General features: G+C 49.0%; 1 protein-coding gene across 2 annotated transcripts in view; it reads left to right on the forward strand.

The window, feature by feature from the left end:
- The first annotated feature begins 10425 nt into the window (after positions 1 to 10425).
- The window catches only part of FLAD1 (flavin adenine dinucleotide synthetase 1), a 135820-nt gene continuing 128327 nt past the window's right edge, over positions 10426 to 17918 (forward strand). Inside the window, exon 1 of one of the 2 annotated variants that reach the window (XM_085636865.1) lies at positions 10426 to 10653. The gene's annotated coding sequence lies outside the window, so the exon portion shown is untranslated. The remainder of the gene's footprint in view (positions 10654 to 17918) is intronic. The other variant, XM_085636864.1, reaches the window with a different exon arrangement.

Genomic DNA, 17918 nt, shown 5'->3' on the forward strand with positions numbered 1-17918 from the left:
TAGTTTGCACTCCTATCTGTTCTATTGCTTGATTTTATTGCTTGTTTTGTCTTGCTTATCACCACTTTGTCTATAGAGTCCACAGGGGGACCTGCGTCCTCTTAGCATTTACTAGTGATTTGCCGTCGACAAACCCCTTCTAGCAGCATGCCACACAAGCACAGTGTGGGTGTTGCCACAGGTACGACCGTCCGAAAGTGTTGGTTTCCTCACAGCACGTAAGATTGCATTTTATAGTTGCTGCGACACTCAGCACAATATGTCACTGTTATACATGTTTCTGTGCTGTCTTCTTCCTCCCACAGGTCTTTTTTTCGCTGCGGTGTCCGCAAACTTGCAGACACCTGGTCCACACACCTTAGCGAGTGTGTAGGTAATTAACCTTTTTAATTTTTTCACCCATCACGTGGCACCCTTCACTTTGCCACTCACTGCACTCACTGGTCCTGACGAAAGCCCCTGATATCTCGATGAGGGCTGAAACATGTAGGCCTACAACACATACAACTATTAGAAACTAATTTCTTTCGTAGTTGCACCACATAGTTTTATTTTCAACATATCCTGAGCCGCCAACAATAAAATTTCCCACGGCAAGGATTCTCAGAGATATTTTTAAACCTTCACTACATCACACCCTTGCATCACACCAGCTCCGCTGTAGTCAGGCGTCGTAGCACAACCGGGGGGCATTCGGCCACCCGGTTGGGACCCCAATGATGAAGCATGACACCACCTAGGTTGGTGTGTGAGGGGTCTTTTAACTTACCTAGTGGGTTCCCAAGCACTGTCTGACAGTGATCGTACCAACATCTTTGGGTTCGTCCAACTTTGACAAAACTGATATATATATACAGGGGATATGGACGCACCCTACGCCTCCCTAGCTCTCTCATTGTTCTCCACATAAATCCAAACAAAACATGAAAAAACACTGTGACATAAAACAGACTTAACACTGAAACCACTTCATTTGTGCCAAATACATGTTGAGTAATGAAAAAAATACATGTGCTGCTCCCCAAAAATCTCATTGAAATATGAGACCTGACAAGCTTCCCTACTGCCATGCAAAATCACCAACCACCTTGCATCGACATGCTTAGTATCAAGCTGTGTAAAACTGAAAAAGTTACTCATGAGTACCGACTATAATGTATTAACTTTTTTTTCTCTAACTTCTTTTTATTCAAGAATAACAGTTACAGTAATTGGCATTTACATAGCATGACACTTCCCGGAAGCCAAATCAGTACATTAAAAGTGACACAGTTGCTCATCAGAAAGCACAATACTGTGCATGGTGCTTTGCATTCCCAGCATATACCTGCTTAATAAGAAGCAAAATGGCATTAAGAGCCCCTTAGAAACTCTCACTTCCACCTCCCAACCTCCCCCCGTAAACTCACCCAACCAGAAAACAAGAGCGAAAAAAGGATGCGAAGAACCTGGGGAATAAACCGGATGGCAAATCAGAAATGCAATTGTGGAGTATCATGAGAAGGTGTTATTGTGAGAACTATTTATTGTTGGTAACACTTTGGGTGCCATGGGCGGGATTAAAACTGGGAAGAATCCAAAGCCCTAGTAGTAGGAGGGCACACCGTTAGTGGAAGACCTCGGGAAAGATATGACACCAATTTACCCCATCTGTATTCAGAATTCTTATAATCATCTCTAAAGATATCCTCCATTCTCTCCATTATGAGCACTCTCCAGAGGCGGGCATGCCATTGGGTCAGTGCGGGTGCTTCTTTCTTCTTCCATGCAGCTGCAATAGCCATTTTAGCTGTCCCGAGACAGGCTCTCATAATCTCCTGATCTCCCTTTGTCTGGTACTTTTAACAGGTGTCTCCACTCTCCCTCCGTAACGTTCATCCCTAAAGTATGTTCCCAGAAGCTTATGTGTCGGAGTTGCGGGGAGTGGAACGTAGAGAGTAAAGGCGCATGTAGGGAGATCACCCCTTTCGAGGAGCCCACCCTCCCCACAAAGGTTTCTATGGGCGTATGATCAGGTGTAGCTGCTTCTCTGACCAATAGGTGTAATGCCCAATGTCTAAGCAGGAGGTAGTGGAAATGCTCAAAGAAGGGGAGGTGAAAGTCGCGCTGGCAATGTTCAAAAGTCAGCAAGTCGTCGTTATGGAAGAGATCGGACAATGTCAAACAGCCACCCTCCTGCCAGGTGTCAAAAGGGGGAGGAGGGGGGGGGGGAATTCTGAGCTTGAATGGATCGGGTGTAGGGGGAGGGAAATGTCATCCACTCCGCTGCCCCTATTACCGCGCCCCATACCTTAAGAGTAGTCCGGGTCGGGGTACTCAAATATAAGTTCAGGGCTCTGTCCTTTTTTGGCTTCCAAAGCACATCCCAGATTGTCCTGCCCACTATCGCCCTATCCATGTGCAGCCAGTGTTTGTCCGATTCCCTCAGGGACCACTCGGTAATCACCCGCAGTTGTGCTGCCTTATAGTAGAGATCAAAGTAAGGCAAGGCCCACCCTCCTTCCCTTTCGGTCGTCTTAAATATAGTTAAGGGCAATTATGCCCTTACGTTCTGCCAGATGTAACGGGTCATTAAAGTGCATAGTTTGGGGAGCAAGTCTCGCGCAAGGTCTACGGGGAGGGCATGGAACAGGTGCAGTACTTTCGGGAGAACCGTCTTTTCATCTTTTAATCGCATGAATGTAGCCCAGCCACGATATATATAAGGGTTTCCATCATTTGAGGTCTTTTGCGGCAGGAGTAGTAAGGGGGGATAACTTGTCCTGGACAGCCCCTCCGGATTAGATGAGATCTTAATACCTAGGTAGATAAGACTGTGTTTAATCCATTGGAATAGGGAAGCCCTGATCGGTGAAGCAATCTCCTGCTCTGGAAGAGTAATATTTAGTATGGAGGATTTGGACAGATTCACGCAGAAGCCCGCCACCCCCATAGACGCTTGAAGTTGTTCCTGAAAGGCCAATAGCGAAGACTAGGGAGATGTAAGTGTCAGCAAAACGTCATCTCAGAACAGTGATGTCTTGTATTCATCGGAGCCAAACCGGATCCCCTGTATCTCCTGTGTCTCTCGGATTTGGGCCACCCAGGGTTCAATACTTAGGGCAAACAGTAATGGAGACATGGGGCACCCTGTCTTGTCACCCTGCCCAAGTGGAACAGAGACGAGCCAACTGCATTAACCAGCATCCTGTATCGGGGTTGAGTGTAGTAGTTAGCTCTAATCATGGTATTAAAGGCTTTTTCAGCATCTAACCCCACCAATATTGCTGGGATTCGGTGTCTCAACACCTTTTCCATCAGATGAAGTATCCGTCGGACATTGTCATGAGTTTGTCTGCCTTTTATGAAGCCTGATTGGTCGGATGGATGAGTCCAGGCATCCTGTCTTCAGGTCTAGATGCCAGAATCCTAGAGTACAGTTTAGCATTAAGGTTTAGCAAAGCAATCGGTGGATAAGACGAACAGAGTTGCAAGTTTTTCCCTGCTTTCGGTGTCACCGTTATCAGGGCTTCACCCATCGAAGGGGTTACTGCTTTGCCAGCCGCTATAGAGTTAAAAAGGTTGGTCAGGTATGGAATAATCCCTGACGCAAACGTTTGATAAAAATGTTCTGTCAAGCCATCAGGCCCTGGAGATTTGAGGTTTCAACACTGTGATTCCTAGTCCTACTTCTTTGTCAGTAATGGGTGCTCTCAGAAGAGCATTCTGGGTGGGGGTGACTTGTGGTAGGTTAATCGAGTCAAGGTAAGTTGTCTGGGCTGTGCTATCTGTGGTGTTGGCTTGGTATAACTCATTGTAAAAAGCTCCAAATAACTTGGCTTTTCCCTCGTCCGAGCTTTCAGTATTTACCCCTTGTCACAGATCCTCCCTATGTATTCCTTTTCTCTCTTTTCCCTGAGTTGCCTAACAAGATGAGCCTCTACTTTATACCCATGTTCATAGGAGATGCGACGCAGGCGTAGGAGCATGGTTCTGCTCTATTGGTATAGATCGCATTAATTTTCCCTTTCAACGCACTCAGTTTACGTTGAAGGATGCGTGTGGGCATCAGTTTATGAGCTTGTTCCACTTCTCTGAGCTCTGCCTCTAGGGCTGTCCACTCCCTCACCCTTTGCTTGTTCAAGGAGGAGTTGAGTTCCAGGCTGGTACCCTTCAAAACCGCCTGGAAGGAATCCCAATTATTCGAGGAAGTGGTGTCCTACGGCAGGTTCAATTGGAAATATTCCTTGATTGCTGCTTGCAGCTCATTGCGTAGTAACTGACCGCGCATTAGGGAGACGGGTAAAAGCCACCTCGGAGGTCCGGATGCATGGACACCCAGGTTAGACAGACAAAGACAGGGCCATGATCTGTGATGGTGATGGGGTGGATCTTTGACTCTCGTAAGGTGCCCAAAAAGCCTTGACTGAGCAATACATCATCTAGGCAGGAGTACGTCTGGTGCACGTGGGAAAAGAAGGAGAAGTTCTTTGTGGTGGGGTAAAGCCTCCTCCATGCATCCCTGATCCCCATATTCTGAATGGCCTGTCTAGCACCTTTGGAGAAACTGCCAGTGGGGGCACGGTAGGATGGGTACTATCAAGGCCAGAGTGCCAAGTAAGATTAAAGTCCTCCATGAGTACAACTGGCCCTCTGCAAATCCTCCCAACATAGTTAACAAAATGGTGACAAAAGCGAGTTGGCCAGTGTTTGGTACATATGCTGATACAAATGTGCATATTCTCCCCCTTAATCTGCCCTTTACCATAACCACTCTCCCCTCTTTATCTGTCTTGACTCCCTTCCGGTGAAATTTTGTAGTGGCATGAAACAGCAGTGTAACCCCTTTCTGTTTTGTACCCGAAGATTATTTATAGACCAGAGGGTAACTTCTGTATCTCAACCTGTGTTTATCTAGCCTTTTGAGGTGTGTCTCTTGCAGCGCCACAATATCAAACTGATGATCTGTCATGTATTTCCAGACGTTCTGTGTGTTCCGCCCCTTCACATCCCAGGAGCCTACAGTAACCATTTTAATGTATTCCATGCCCCTTCCCTGGGCCACTCCCAGCCCCCTCCTACCCCTCAGGGCCGAGTAGTACACCTCTCCCTCTGGGAAACCTTCTCCCCCTCCCAGATCCCTGCAGCATGCACCGAACCGTCACGGGTCGTCGTGTCACCTTCCCTACAGTATATAACAAAAGCCATTCTTTGAATCCCCTGAGAAAACCCCTAAAACTATTAAACCAAAAACCAACCCAATCAACAGCTGTGGACCCTCCAGTCCCACAGTAACTATTCGGACACAAAAATAAGGCATGTCACCAGGCGTCTTAGTCAAGGCCTGCCGCTACGGCCAAATGGTAGCAGTAGTATGCTGAAGCACTGCCTCTCTTATCCGCAGTGTGTGAGGTCGCACAGTGCCAGGGGCCTCACACAATCCAGTATGTCTCCACCGGCCAGAGATCAGGCACCTCTTACCCTCTTCAGGACTTCTGGCGTCCCAGGGAATAGCCCTCCCAAGTGTCCAGTTCAGCACGTCAATGTCAGTGTAGTAGACCTCGCCTGACCTTTTCTTCATTTCTTTGAATTCCGCTGTGTCCGCCACTGGAGGCTCTTGCTCAACTCTGTGTCGTTCCCCTGTGAGTGGACCTGGTTGCCCGCAGAACCAGAGCGTAGCAGTCCCAAGATATCCATGGCCTCCCCCCAATTCTGAGACCGGACGTGATTTATTGTTGACCTCAAAAGCCAGCCCAAACTGTTAAGTCCAGCGATATCTGATGTGGTCTTGTTGCAGTTTTTCAGTCACTGGCCTGAATTGTTGGCAATGTTGTAGGGTTGACTGCGCCAGGTCCTGACACAGCATGCAAAAGAAGCCCTGAAAGGCAATGGCGTCCTTCTTCCTGGCTGCATGGAGTATGGCCTCCTTTACCTTGAATGAGTGTAGCTTGACAAGGATATTGTGGGATGTTGTTGTTCTCCAGGTGCCTGACAATGGAGAAACAGCAGCCCTCATCCTCCTAGACCTCTCCGCGGCTATCGACACTGTCTGCCACCGTACACTAGTGCAGCGACTCAGCAACGTCGGAATCCAGGAAAAGGCAATGGAGTGGATCACCTCCTTCCTCGCCGGAAGGACACAGAGAGTCCGCCTCCCCCCGTTCAGATCTGAAGCCACCGAAGTCATCTGCGGCGTTCCTCAAGGCTCCTCGCTCAGCCCTACCCTCTTCAACGTCTACATGAGCCCCCTCGCAGACATCGCACGCCACCACAACCTCAACATCATCTCCTACGCCGACGACACCCTGCTGATTCTCTCCCTCACCAACGACCCCGCCACCGCCAGAGCCAACCTTCACGAAGGGATGAAAGAGGTAGCCGAATGGATGAAGAACAGCCGCCTGAAACTGAACTCGGACAAGACGGACGTCCTCATCCTGGGATCCTCACCCTCCGCCTGGGACGACTCCTGGTGGCCCCCCGCCTTAGGCAGCGCACCCAAACCAACAGACCACGCACTCAACCTGGGCTTCATCCTGGACTCCTCACTCTCCATGACCAGACAAGTCAACGCTGTCTCCTCGTCGTGCTTCAACATCCTGCGCATGCTACGTAAGATCTTCCGGTGGATCCCCACCGAGACCAGGAAGACGGTCACCCAGGCCCTCGTCACCAGCCGTCTGGACTACGGCAACTCCCTCTATGCCGGAACCACCGCCAAACTCCAGAAGAGACTCCAGCGGATCCAGAACGCCTCAGCACGACTCATCCTGGACATCCCTCGTCGCAGCCACATCTCCGGACACCTGAGAGACCTGCACTGGCTCCCGGTCAACAAGAGAATCACCTTCCGACTCCTCACCCACGCACACAGAGCCCTACACAACCAAGGCCCAGGATACCTCAACAGCCGCCTCAACTTCTACGCTCCCAAACGCTAGCTTCGATCGACCGGCTACGCCCTCGCCGTCGTCCCCCGCATCCGAAGAGCCACCACAGGGGGACGGTCCTTCTCCTACCTCGCCGCCAAGACATGGAACTCCCTCCCGACCCACCTCCGCCTGACCCAGGACCACCTCGCCTTCAGGAAGCAACTCAAGACCTGGCTGTTCGAGCAGTAGCGGACCCCCCTCCCCCAGCGCCTTGAGACCCTCGGGGTGAGTAGTGCGCTATATAAATGATTGATTGATTGATTGCAGTGGGCTCTCTCAATTTTAATTTTTGGTTGATGCGTCCCCAGCACCTCCGCAAATAGGCCCTCAATGAAGGCCTCTAAATCATGCCCCTTCTTTTAGGTCTCGAATTCTAATATCTCTTCTGGATCTATTTTCAAAGTCCGCAATCTTCAGCAGGGCCTGGTGTAGTTGAGCGTGGAGATCCTGCACCCTGCTGTGAGTGTCCAACATGCGTTTGTCAAGGTCTTGAGATTGGGCCTCCACCTCAAGTAACCTGGTGCCAATGGAATCTACATCCTGTTGGATGGAGGTCATGCGGTCGGTGAGGTCTGCTTTAAGCTTCTCCAGTGAGGCAGTCATGTCCATCTTGAGTTTCGTCCGCAGTTAAGTTTTGAACTCTCTGAGAGGCCAGGAGGTCCTCGTTAGTGAGCGCCATGTCCTTTCTTGTATCCCCTAGCACCTGTGTATCCCTCTTCTCAGTGGGAGTAAAGTAACTGGTCAACTCTATTTGAGTTCTTTTTCTGTGGCATAGAGGCAGCCAGTAGCCCCACTGCACGTTCGGGGTCAGACTTTCCCTCTTTACATGGAAGGCAGTCTTTCCCCTTGGATCTGAATACGTGAACTGTTCGCCTTCCACGGAGACCTGCAGAAACGAGCCTTGAGACACCCGCAGACAATCTGCAGTTAGGCACCTCTCACACAACAAATGTCACACACATGAGGAGGGAAGCATTTCTCTCACTGTGCCCGGTTAAGCACTCCCGGCGGCGCTCGCCATGTTAGGGTCAGGCAGGGCAAAGTTGCATTAATCTGTAGCGCCTCCGCGCAGAATATATTCCGCTGTACCCCTGTAGAGTGACCCCAAAAAGCCCATCTGTGTCCACAGATATGTTCAGGGAGCTCTATTCCAGGCCCCCCCCCCCCTCTGCTGCGGCCTCACAGGAGTGCCGTGTTGAAGTAAGGCGACACCGTCCTCTGTCTCCTACCTCGGGAGGCGACAAATTCGGCAATAGGCTCCCACCTCGGTTGTCCCCAGGCACATGTGCTCTAGTCGACGCATCCCACTTGTTACCTCACGCCCGCGTGGCATTGTGACGCCGTTCTCCGGCTGCGGGCAAGGTTGCGCCCCCTCCTAGGCACTGCTGCTGGGTGACCGCAGGATCCAGTAAGTCACCTCCCCAGGGGTGCTTAAGTCCCCTTCTGGGTTCTGTTATAGGGATGGGATTGCTGGGACTACTGGAATTGGCCCGGAGGCCGTCTCCTAGCAGTCAAGCTCCAGCATCGCCATCTTGATTGGCGTCGGGCTCGTCCTCTATCATCCTCCATCTGCCGTGCATCCCCGCCATCAGGGGCAGAAATAGCCTTCAGACCACAACCCAGGGCAAGCAGTCACCTCTGTAGTGGGCTGCCATGTAGCTGTGATTCATTAGCTACTCTAAACCAAAACGTGGCGGGGTAGCCGATGAGGATCACATCCACCCGGCTGTCTTGCCTGTCCACGCCACATGTATTTACTTTTTGCCTCCGCTGGTGGGGATCTAAAGTGCAAACTGTTAGAAAAAAGCAAGATATAAAGCGAGGAATCAAAACTGCCTGTATGTACGAAATAACAATATCCCGCAAATGATGAATACCTCTTGAAAAAGTTACAAGGACTTGCTGCACCACTAAGACACATGTAATAAGAGAAATCAGCTGCTACTCAAAACTCGTAACATCCTCAGGAGGGTTGTAACCACTGGCCTCTAGAAAATCCCTTGTTGTGAAAAGGGTAAAAACACCACATCATTGGCTATTTCTTCAAAGCAGGTACTCCCAGCCAACAAAGATAAACCAGAGCGCTCTAGATAAATACCTTCAAACGGAGAAATACTACTACTCCGAAAAGGCTCCCTGCTACTAGACTGTAATATTTTCATCAACAGCACTTGATTTTACTAACTTAATTAGTAGCGATGGAGCACTGACAGTTCGAGGAGTAAGGCGCCTCATGGGCACTAAGGGTTTGCTCTTATAAATAAATGTATAGGTTATTGTATGGGACTATCTGAATCAATGCTCTTATAGAACACCTAGGAAGAAATGGGAGAGAAATCACGATGAAGGAATCGAAAATGAAGCCTAACGGGATATTTCTCTCCTACTCATTGGTTCCGCGTATGGATGTAAACGTACAAATCATGGACAGGTTATTATACACCAGTCACATTAAAAAGGCTTGACAGTTTAAGATCAGAGGAACGCTGGAGATGGTGTGTGGAAAAGGCTAGGCGTCTTTGTTGTAGGTAGATTAGATAGGCATCAAGACACGTCTTCTGGTTACAAGATAGATTTATTAACCTCTTCGATGCCGATGACGGAAAGGTTCCGTCATGCACGCCGGTTGGGCTGTGCTTATGACGGAACCGTTCCGTCATGGCCCCGCCCGCGCTCAGATCTTTCAGCACTGCGCGGGAATCCGCGCAGCGCTGAAGAGGTTAAGATAGCACAGCAGAGATAAAGCACTTCGCTAGCTGACCAGACCATCAACTGCAAAGACTGGAACATTCACATACCAGATAGAACACTCATAGGTAGTGAGGGAGGTTGAGGAGACATAAACACAAAGAATGGACTACTGACCCCAAGTAGCCATAACAAAGCAAGCACATATATACAACAGTCTTACACATATTCTGGCAATGTCCCAAAGTAATAAGCTTTGGGAGAGAAGCGTTAAGGGAAATAAGGGACAGGGCGGCGATTGACTGTGGGACTGGAAGATGGGGGGGGGGGCATCTGGATGCTAATGGGCCGGCTGAGGTACGAGAAGCTCCGCTGCTCTTGACTGCATGAGTGTCCACAGCGCGGATGCACCAATAAGACATACAGAGCACAATAGTGAACATTAATAATTAAGGAGCCGGTAATTAGATAAATTACAATTGCAAGTTACACAAGGCTCTCTACAGCAAAAGCAGTAGCTCACTAAGCTGTCTGCATAAAATACAAATCTAAGGAATGTAAACTACACTTTGTGTTTAAAAGACTGGTCTGGTGCCTAAGCTACACGCGGTGAGGATCTCCCCAGGAAGCTCCATTAACGAACAGCAGAGTAAGCTTGGACTGGACTGGACAGCGTTTAGTGCTGAGCACAGGCACGTGCGGACTTCCCAGCCAATCAACACTTGTGAATTCTGTTCAGCCAACCCGAATTTGCCGAGGTCCTAACAATAAACCAATCCTAGGTTACCCTCCAGACTACGAGTCCGCCCCGGTCCTATGCGACTCCCGGTTTATGTTTCTCATTGGCATTGGCTGTCATGCGAACCGGAAGTGCTGAAACGAGGGGACAAATGCCATCCGTAAAAAGATTTAAATAAAAAAACGGACTTTGTACTGTATTTATCGGCTTCCTGAAGTAGCAGCAGACAGGTGGTCAACTTCATTGTGCAAGAAGAAAAGAAGTGGCGGACAGGTCGTCGGTCACCTTTATTGTGCAAGAAGAATCGAGTCACCAGTATGTGTGCCTGTCTTCATTTTTTAATATCAATTAGAGTATGTCTACGTGAGTCATGCTCTGCCTCGGTCTATTACGTGATAGATAAATGATGAGCATGTGGAGATCAATACGTACTGTATTGCGCCTTTATTTATGCCTCATGTTGTAGCGAGTAAGTCTGACATTCCAAGGCACCCTGTCAATGGGGAGTAGTTTTCCGGAAGTATAAACTAGTATATCCCCCTACTCCAAAGTCTGACTCTTTGCCCTGGAACTTACTTTTCTGTTGTAGCCAATCCTGTATATGCCAATTGAATAACTTGTTCGACCATTGATAATGTGTGTACAGCGGGCAGATTATAACTAAGACAGTCGAAGTGTATTTAAAAAAGTATGGGAACTGTGATCATGAGAGCAATGGGTGCTGGGTCAGTGAACATGGGGCGAGGTCGAGGACGTGGCTTAAAAGAACATAGTCTGTAAATATTTTGTTGATCTTTCACATCCAGGTAACTGAAACTATATAAAATATCTTATTTTAAATTAAACATAAATGCAAGTTTGACTAATCTGTGGGAAAAGCACTATTTTATGTTATGAAATCTCTGTTGATTACTGTGATCACTGCAGATGTCTGTGTGTATAACCAGACCACGACAGAATTGAGTCCTGGTTGGTTGATTGGGTTAGAATGACTTGAGTATATTTTAGTGCTACAAAGTCCCAGCTTGTGACAGAAAGTACTATGAATATGAAGGCTATTAGTTAAAACTTGAGCGGTGGTATTTGATAGTCGTTCACAAATATGCAAAAAAAAAAAAAGGTTTAAGATAACAATCATTGGCAATGGTCATAAGTCTGTCGTATGAATACACCATTAAACCATCTCCCATCATTGCTTCTGTCGGAGAAAAACACCATAAATAATCTAATTATCTAAGACACTTTAGTAACTTTACAATGACTTAATCAATCAATCATGCGTTTGTTAAGCGCTACTACTCACCCGTGAGGGTCTCAATGCGCTGGGGGAGGGGGGGTTTCGCAGGTTCCAGTCCATCAAGGAGGAAGGTCTGTTGAAGAGCCAGGTTTTGAGGTTTCTTGTGAAGATGGGGAGAGATGTCTGTCTGAGGTGGAGAGCGAGGGCGTTCCAGGCTCTGGCCGTGAGGAAGGAGAAGGAGCGTCCGCCTGATCTGATCTTTCTGGTGCGGGGGACCACGTAGGAGAGCTGGGCTGATCGTAGGGTCTTTTGGGGTGTGTGGAATTTGAGTCGACTGTTCAGGTATGCTGGTCTGGTGTCGTGGAGGGCATTGTGAGTGTGTGTGAGCGTCTTTAAGGTGACTCTAGCTTCGATGGGGAGCCAGTGGAGTGTGCGCAGGTGCTGGCAGATGTGGCAGTGTCTTGGCAGGTTGAGGACCAGTCTTGCGGTGGCGTTCTGGATGTTCTGTAGCTTGCGTGTGATGTTTTTGTTTATTCCGGCGTAGAGTGTGTTGCCGTAGTAGAGTCTGCTGGTGACCAGGGCGTGAGTGATGGTCTTTCTGTGTTTGAGGGGGATCCATTTGAAGGTCTTACGTAGGAGGCGGAGGGTGTGGAAGCAAGAGGACGAGACGGCGGGCTTCCGAGGGCGGGGGGCCACCAGGCGTCGTTCCAGGCATCGGGGTGTGGGCCCATGATGAGTACTTCTGTTTTGTTGGTGTTAAGTTGAAGGCAGCTGTTTTTCATCCATTTGGCAACGGCTTCCATGCCCAGGCGGTGTTGGGATCGTTGGATAGGGAGAGGATGAGTTGGGTGTCGTCTCCGTATGACAGTGTTGAGTCCGTAGGTTCTGACGATAGGGGCGAGCGGAGCCATGTAGACGTTGAAGAGCGTAGGGCTGAGGGATGACCCCTGGGGGATTCCGCAGGTGGTTGGTGTAGGGTTCGAGAGGAAAGGGGGGAGTTTGACCATCTGTGTTCTGCCGGAGAGGAAGGAGCGGATCCAGTCGAGGGCCTTGTCTGGAATCCCTGCATCGTGGAGTCTGCGTATTAGGGTGTGATGAGAGACTGTGTCGAACACCGCTGAGAGGTCGAGGAGGATGAGGGCTGCTGTTTCTCCTTTGACCAGTAGGGTGCGGATGTCGTCTGTTGCGTCGAGGAGGGCGGTTTCCGTGCTATGATTTTTTTCTGAAGCTGGATTGGGAGGAGACGAGGATGTTGTGCTCTTCGATGAATGTGGCGAGTTGGCTGTTGATGGCTTTCTCTATGACTTTCGCTGGGAACGGGAACAGGGAGATGGGTCTGTAATTTTTGAGGTTGGTGGGGTCCGCTGAGGGTTTCTTGAGGAGGGGGTTGATCTCGGTGTGTTTCTAGTCGTCGGAGAACAATGCGGTTGCCAGGGAGCGGTTGATGGTGTGGCGGAGCATGGGTGCGATGGTGTCGGCGGCTCTGTTGAAAATGTGGTGGGGGCAGGGACCCGTGGGGGCCCCGGAGTGGATTGAGTCCATTGTCTTCAGTGTGTCTACGGTGGTGAGGGCTGTCCAGTTGTCGATCGTTGGCTTCATGGTGTCGGGGGTGGTTAGTGAGGGTTCAGTGTGTTGGTTGTCTTCGTCGAAGTTGTCGTAAATGCTCTTGATTTTGTGGTGGAAAAAGGTGCAGAGTTTGTCGCAGAGGTCTTGTGAGGTTGGGATGTCGGTGGACTCGCTGGTAGGTTGGGCGAACTCTTTGATGTTGAAGAGTTTTTTGCTGTTGTGTGCGTGGGTGGAGATTTTGTCTTCGATCGCTTTTTTTCTTCATTTTTCTGATGAGTTGGTGGTGGACTTTGGTGGCGGCTCTGAAGTTGTTGTGGGCTTCTGTGGATTTGGTGTTCCTCCAGTCCTTTTCGAGGCGGCAAGTGCGTCTGGACTCTCGAAGTTCGGTGGTAAACCATCTAGCTTTCTTGGCGTGGGTGTTGTTGTTTTTCTTAAGGCGGGCTAAGGTGTTGGCACTGTCGGTGATCCATCTGTGCAGGGTTAGGGCTGTGGCGTTGGGGTCGTCGTTTTCTGCGATGGTAGGGGTGGAGTTGCTGAGTGATGAGGTTAGCTGGTCGTCGGTGATTCTGGTCCAATTTCTTCGTGGGAGCAGGTGCTGGTGTCTGTGGATGGTGGGTGTTCTGAAGGTAAAGTGGACGCATCAGTGGTCGGTCCATGGGAGTTTGGTGGTGTGGCTGAAGGTGATGGAGTTTCCTGCTGTGAAGAGGGGGGTTGAGGGTGTGTCCTGCTGAGTGCGTGGGTTCGGTCACGATCTGGCGGAGTCCAATGTTGTGGAGGTTGCCCAGGAGGGATTTGGTGCTCGGGTCCAGTTGGTTGTTGAGGTGGAAGTTGAGGTCTCCCAGCAGGGTGTAATTGGTGGATGCGATGGCCTGTGGGGAGATGATGTCCGTGATGGATTCGGCTAAAGGTCCGCGGTGTCCAGGAGGTTGGTAGATCAGGGTTCCTCGGAGGGTGGTGGTGGGGCTGGCCAGTATCTTGGAAGTGAAGGTGTTCCATCAGGTCTGTGAGCTCGTCGGGGAGTTTGCTCAGGCGGAGGGTGGATTTGTGGACGATAGCGATTCCTCCTCCCGGACAGTTGGAGCGGTCCTTACTGTAGATCTTGTATCCTTGGGGGATGGCGATGTCCAGTCCCGAGGAGGTGTTGGTCCAGGTTTTGGTGAAGAATGCTACGTCCAGGGTGGTGCTGTCGAGGAGGTCCACGATTTCAGTGGCGTGTTTGTGGAGGGATCAGATGTTGAGGAGGATGCATTGTAGGGTCTTCGGTTCGGGTGTGTTCTTGCGGGTGGGTTGCGCTGGGTCCGTGGTCTTGGCGGTGCTGCAGGTGTGCCGGCAGTGATGACGGCTGAAGGGTCCGTGGGTGTCGGACGGTGATGCTAGCTAGCAGTTGTTGTTGCTGCCTGGGTTCTGGGTTGAGGGCGTGGAGTGTCGCCGGGTCGTATCGTTGGCGGTGCGGAGATCCGGGGTTCCTGGCGCTGATGGGGTCACAGGCGGATGCAGACGAGCTTGCCTTCGGCGTGGCCGCCATTAAGTAGGAGTTGGGGAGGGCTGGACAGCTGGGAGGCGGGAGGGGAGCAGGATTGGTTGTGCTGGGGGGTAGGGGCCCGGTGGCAGCAGCGGCTGGGAAAAACGGGTGGGAAAGGAGGAGTAAGAGGGGGGAAAAAGGAGAAAAAGAGTGAAATAAGGCAGAGAGCAGTGAAAGCACAGAAAGCAGAAAAGTGCAGAAACAATTTGAAAAAGGGTAAAAAAAACGAGTGAAAAACGGACCGGACAGCGGAGTGAGACAAAGGAGAACAGAGGTCTACTGGACCACCAGGGAAGCTAAGGGAAATAAGGAAATGGGTGGAGAAATCAGAGAAGGCAGAAAAAGTGCAGAACAGAAAAAGACAGAGGGAGAAGCAAAAACGAGTGAAAAACGGAAAGGAGAGAAGATCAAGGCAAAGGAGAACAGCGGTCTACTGGACCACCAGGGATGAGGCGCAGGTGATCCTGCGTGTGGAGGAGGGCCTCGAACACCGGCACACGCAAGAGTGCAAGTGCATGGGCAGGCCTCACTTAATGGTGCGCACCTTAAAGTTCAAGCCCAGGCAGTTGAATAAATAAATAAAATGATCACAGCTGTATGTGGGTCCAGCACTTTTTTTGTGGAAGCTCACAACTTCACACCAAGCAAAATGCACTCCTGGCTCCCAACAAGTGGGCTGAACCAGAGCCCCTCTTCTGATGATTCTCACATAATGGCCTGGAAACAACTGTGCTGTCAAGACAGACCATAAACAAGTGTTTCTAAAGTATGGATTTTGGTAATAGGCAATCAAGCTACAAGTGCAAACAATTTGTATACATTTTCATTTAAAGCACACACTCCGCAGCTTAGCTGCTATCACCCTTACTACAGGCCCCATAAAAAGTATACATCTTTATAAGTGACTCCATCAATTGGTGCCAATGCCACTTCCAAGCAGTCTTACGTTTGCAGATTAAATAAGTGCACACATTTAAATTTCTTTAAGGAGTCAGGGACCTGGCAAGAATACTTTGATCACGTTCCCTCCCTCTGCTTCACAGCACAGGAAACTCCCTCTCTTCCATTTCGGCTGAGGAATCTGAAATGGCAGAATTAACTCTCCAAGGACAGTTAACTTAAAAAAAAAAAGTAGGGGAATTCTTTTTATTAAATAAGTATGGGCATGTCATGTCCCACAGATCACGCCCACTAAACCTCTGTATGCATTGCATGATGTAGAGTGTTGGCAGCAATTCATTGTATGGCATTCCGAATTGCACCAGTTTCAAAGGCTGTGCTAGGAGATTAAAGGCACACATTGTTCTTGTGATGATCTCTATTGTACATATCTCTCTAACGTAATAGATACACGAATGTGCCATAAAATAAAGTGTTATCAAATCTCTAGTGTCTTTCCCCAGGTTGTTGCCCATATGCAAGAACACTTCTGAAAATTGACTGCTCCATTAATGCTCCAGGCTAATGGCAGTAAGATACATTGTTGAGCAAGTTTGCCAAGTTGTTGCCAGTAGGTATATGCTCAACTTGCCATCCTAAAGGGGAGTTTTTTTTAGCTGCTAGCATAGATTGCTTCGTTACTAAAACATTGCTGTAACAGTTTCTACATCACAACTTGAAAATTGTCTAAACATTTTTTCATTGCCACTTGTAAGTAAACATTAGAAAACCACTCTCAGTATCACCCCAATACATTTGCCGTGACCAGTTCCACATTGCATTCTATTGCCAAGTCATTTGCCTAGTTCCCTCGTTAAGCAATTAGTGCTGTGCAAGGCTATAAATTGCTGCTTAAAATCCCCATGCTTGTCCCCATCTTGCCAATTTAGTTTCCTTTAAGCAGTTAAGCACAAATTGCCTTTACTGTTTCCACTTTGGCTTTGGAAATTGCTATATTGATTTCTGCACTAACATCAATTTCTACATTTTCCGATAAAACATTGAATTTGCAAAAACAATATCTGCCCCTACGTGCTAGGTTCTACAATAGTACGGAAATTAACTTACATCATGTAATGAGAGAGAAAATAAATATGTAAGTGTATGTGTGTGTGTGTGTATATCCTACTGGCGGTTGCCAGTAGGTAGTTATATTTAGGACCTAGTTTTCATAGGAAAAGTGTTTTTTCATTTGCCTATAACTTTGGTGCCGTTTGACCAATCTTCACAAAATGTTCAAAACTGATATGATGCTCACTTCAGCTGCTGTGTTTAAAGTTTGAGGGTCATCTGTCGAGCGGGGCAGAGAAGCAGGGGGTGCTTAAAAGTGTGTTTTTGCTATGTTAATTCCCGTAGGACCTTTAGACACGGCTACAGCCCAAACTGTTGAACAGAATTACATCAAATTTAGCAGGAAGTTAGATGTTGGTCTAAGGAAGGACGTTTTTGTGATTTGATGTAAATCTGTTCAGTAGTTGGGGAGTTATTTAAAGGTTTTTCAGATAGACAACTGGGGATGTGGAGGATCCATGACCCCACCCGAGATCTCGTGCTGAGATCTGATTGGCTCCAACCTTGCAAACCAGGAAGTGTTGGCAGCCATCTTGTTACTCTGTTGAACCAAGTCCCAGGAAAACACATAAAAAATAAAGAACAAGCATTTGCAATGCAATAGGTCTCGCATTTATAAGAGTTTGAGCTATTGGCATTGTAAAATTACAATGCCTTTTATTTATGTTTTGGTTTTAAAACAAATAAAAGGCATTGTCATTTACAATGTCAATAGCATAAACTCGCATAAAAGCAGTGTGCGGCGTGCAGCAGTGTCGTGCAGCATGCAGCAGTGAGTAATGCAGCAGTGTGTGGCGTGCAGCAGTGTGTGGCGTGCAGCAGTGTGTGGCGTGCAGCAGTGTGTGGCGTGCAGCAGTGTGTGGCGTGCAGCAGTGTGCGGCGTGCAGCAGTGTGCGGCGTGCGGTAGTGTGCGGTAGTGTGTGGCGTGCGGTAGTGTGCGGCGTGCGGTAGTGTGCGGCGTGCGGTAGTGTGCGGCGTGCAGCAGTGTGCGGCGTGCAGCAGTGTGTGGCGTGGTTTGTAAACAACAAGAAAAGCGGACATCAAAGGAAGGGTGGGAGGGAACGAGCATATGGGGTGTGAGTTATAACGAAAGTTAATTGTTGTTAGAGGGGATGCAGGAAGTGAGGCCGAGCGCGCGCTGGCGAAAGCAGTCTGCTGCTTTCAAGTCCGATGCCAGATGCCAGCTTCGCGCTTGAATGCCTCACATGCACTGGCCATAAACCGCATTCCTAAGGTCTTGTGCCC

This window comes from Triturus cristatus, chromosome 12, assembly GCF_964204655.1.
Source record: "Triturus cristatus chromosome 12, aTriCri1.1, whole genome shotgun sequence".
Classification (NCBI taxonomy): domain Eukaryota; kingdom Metazoa; phylum Chordata; class Amphibia; order Caudata; family Salamandridae; genus Triturus; species Triturus cristatus.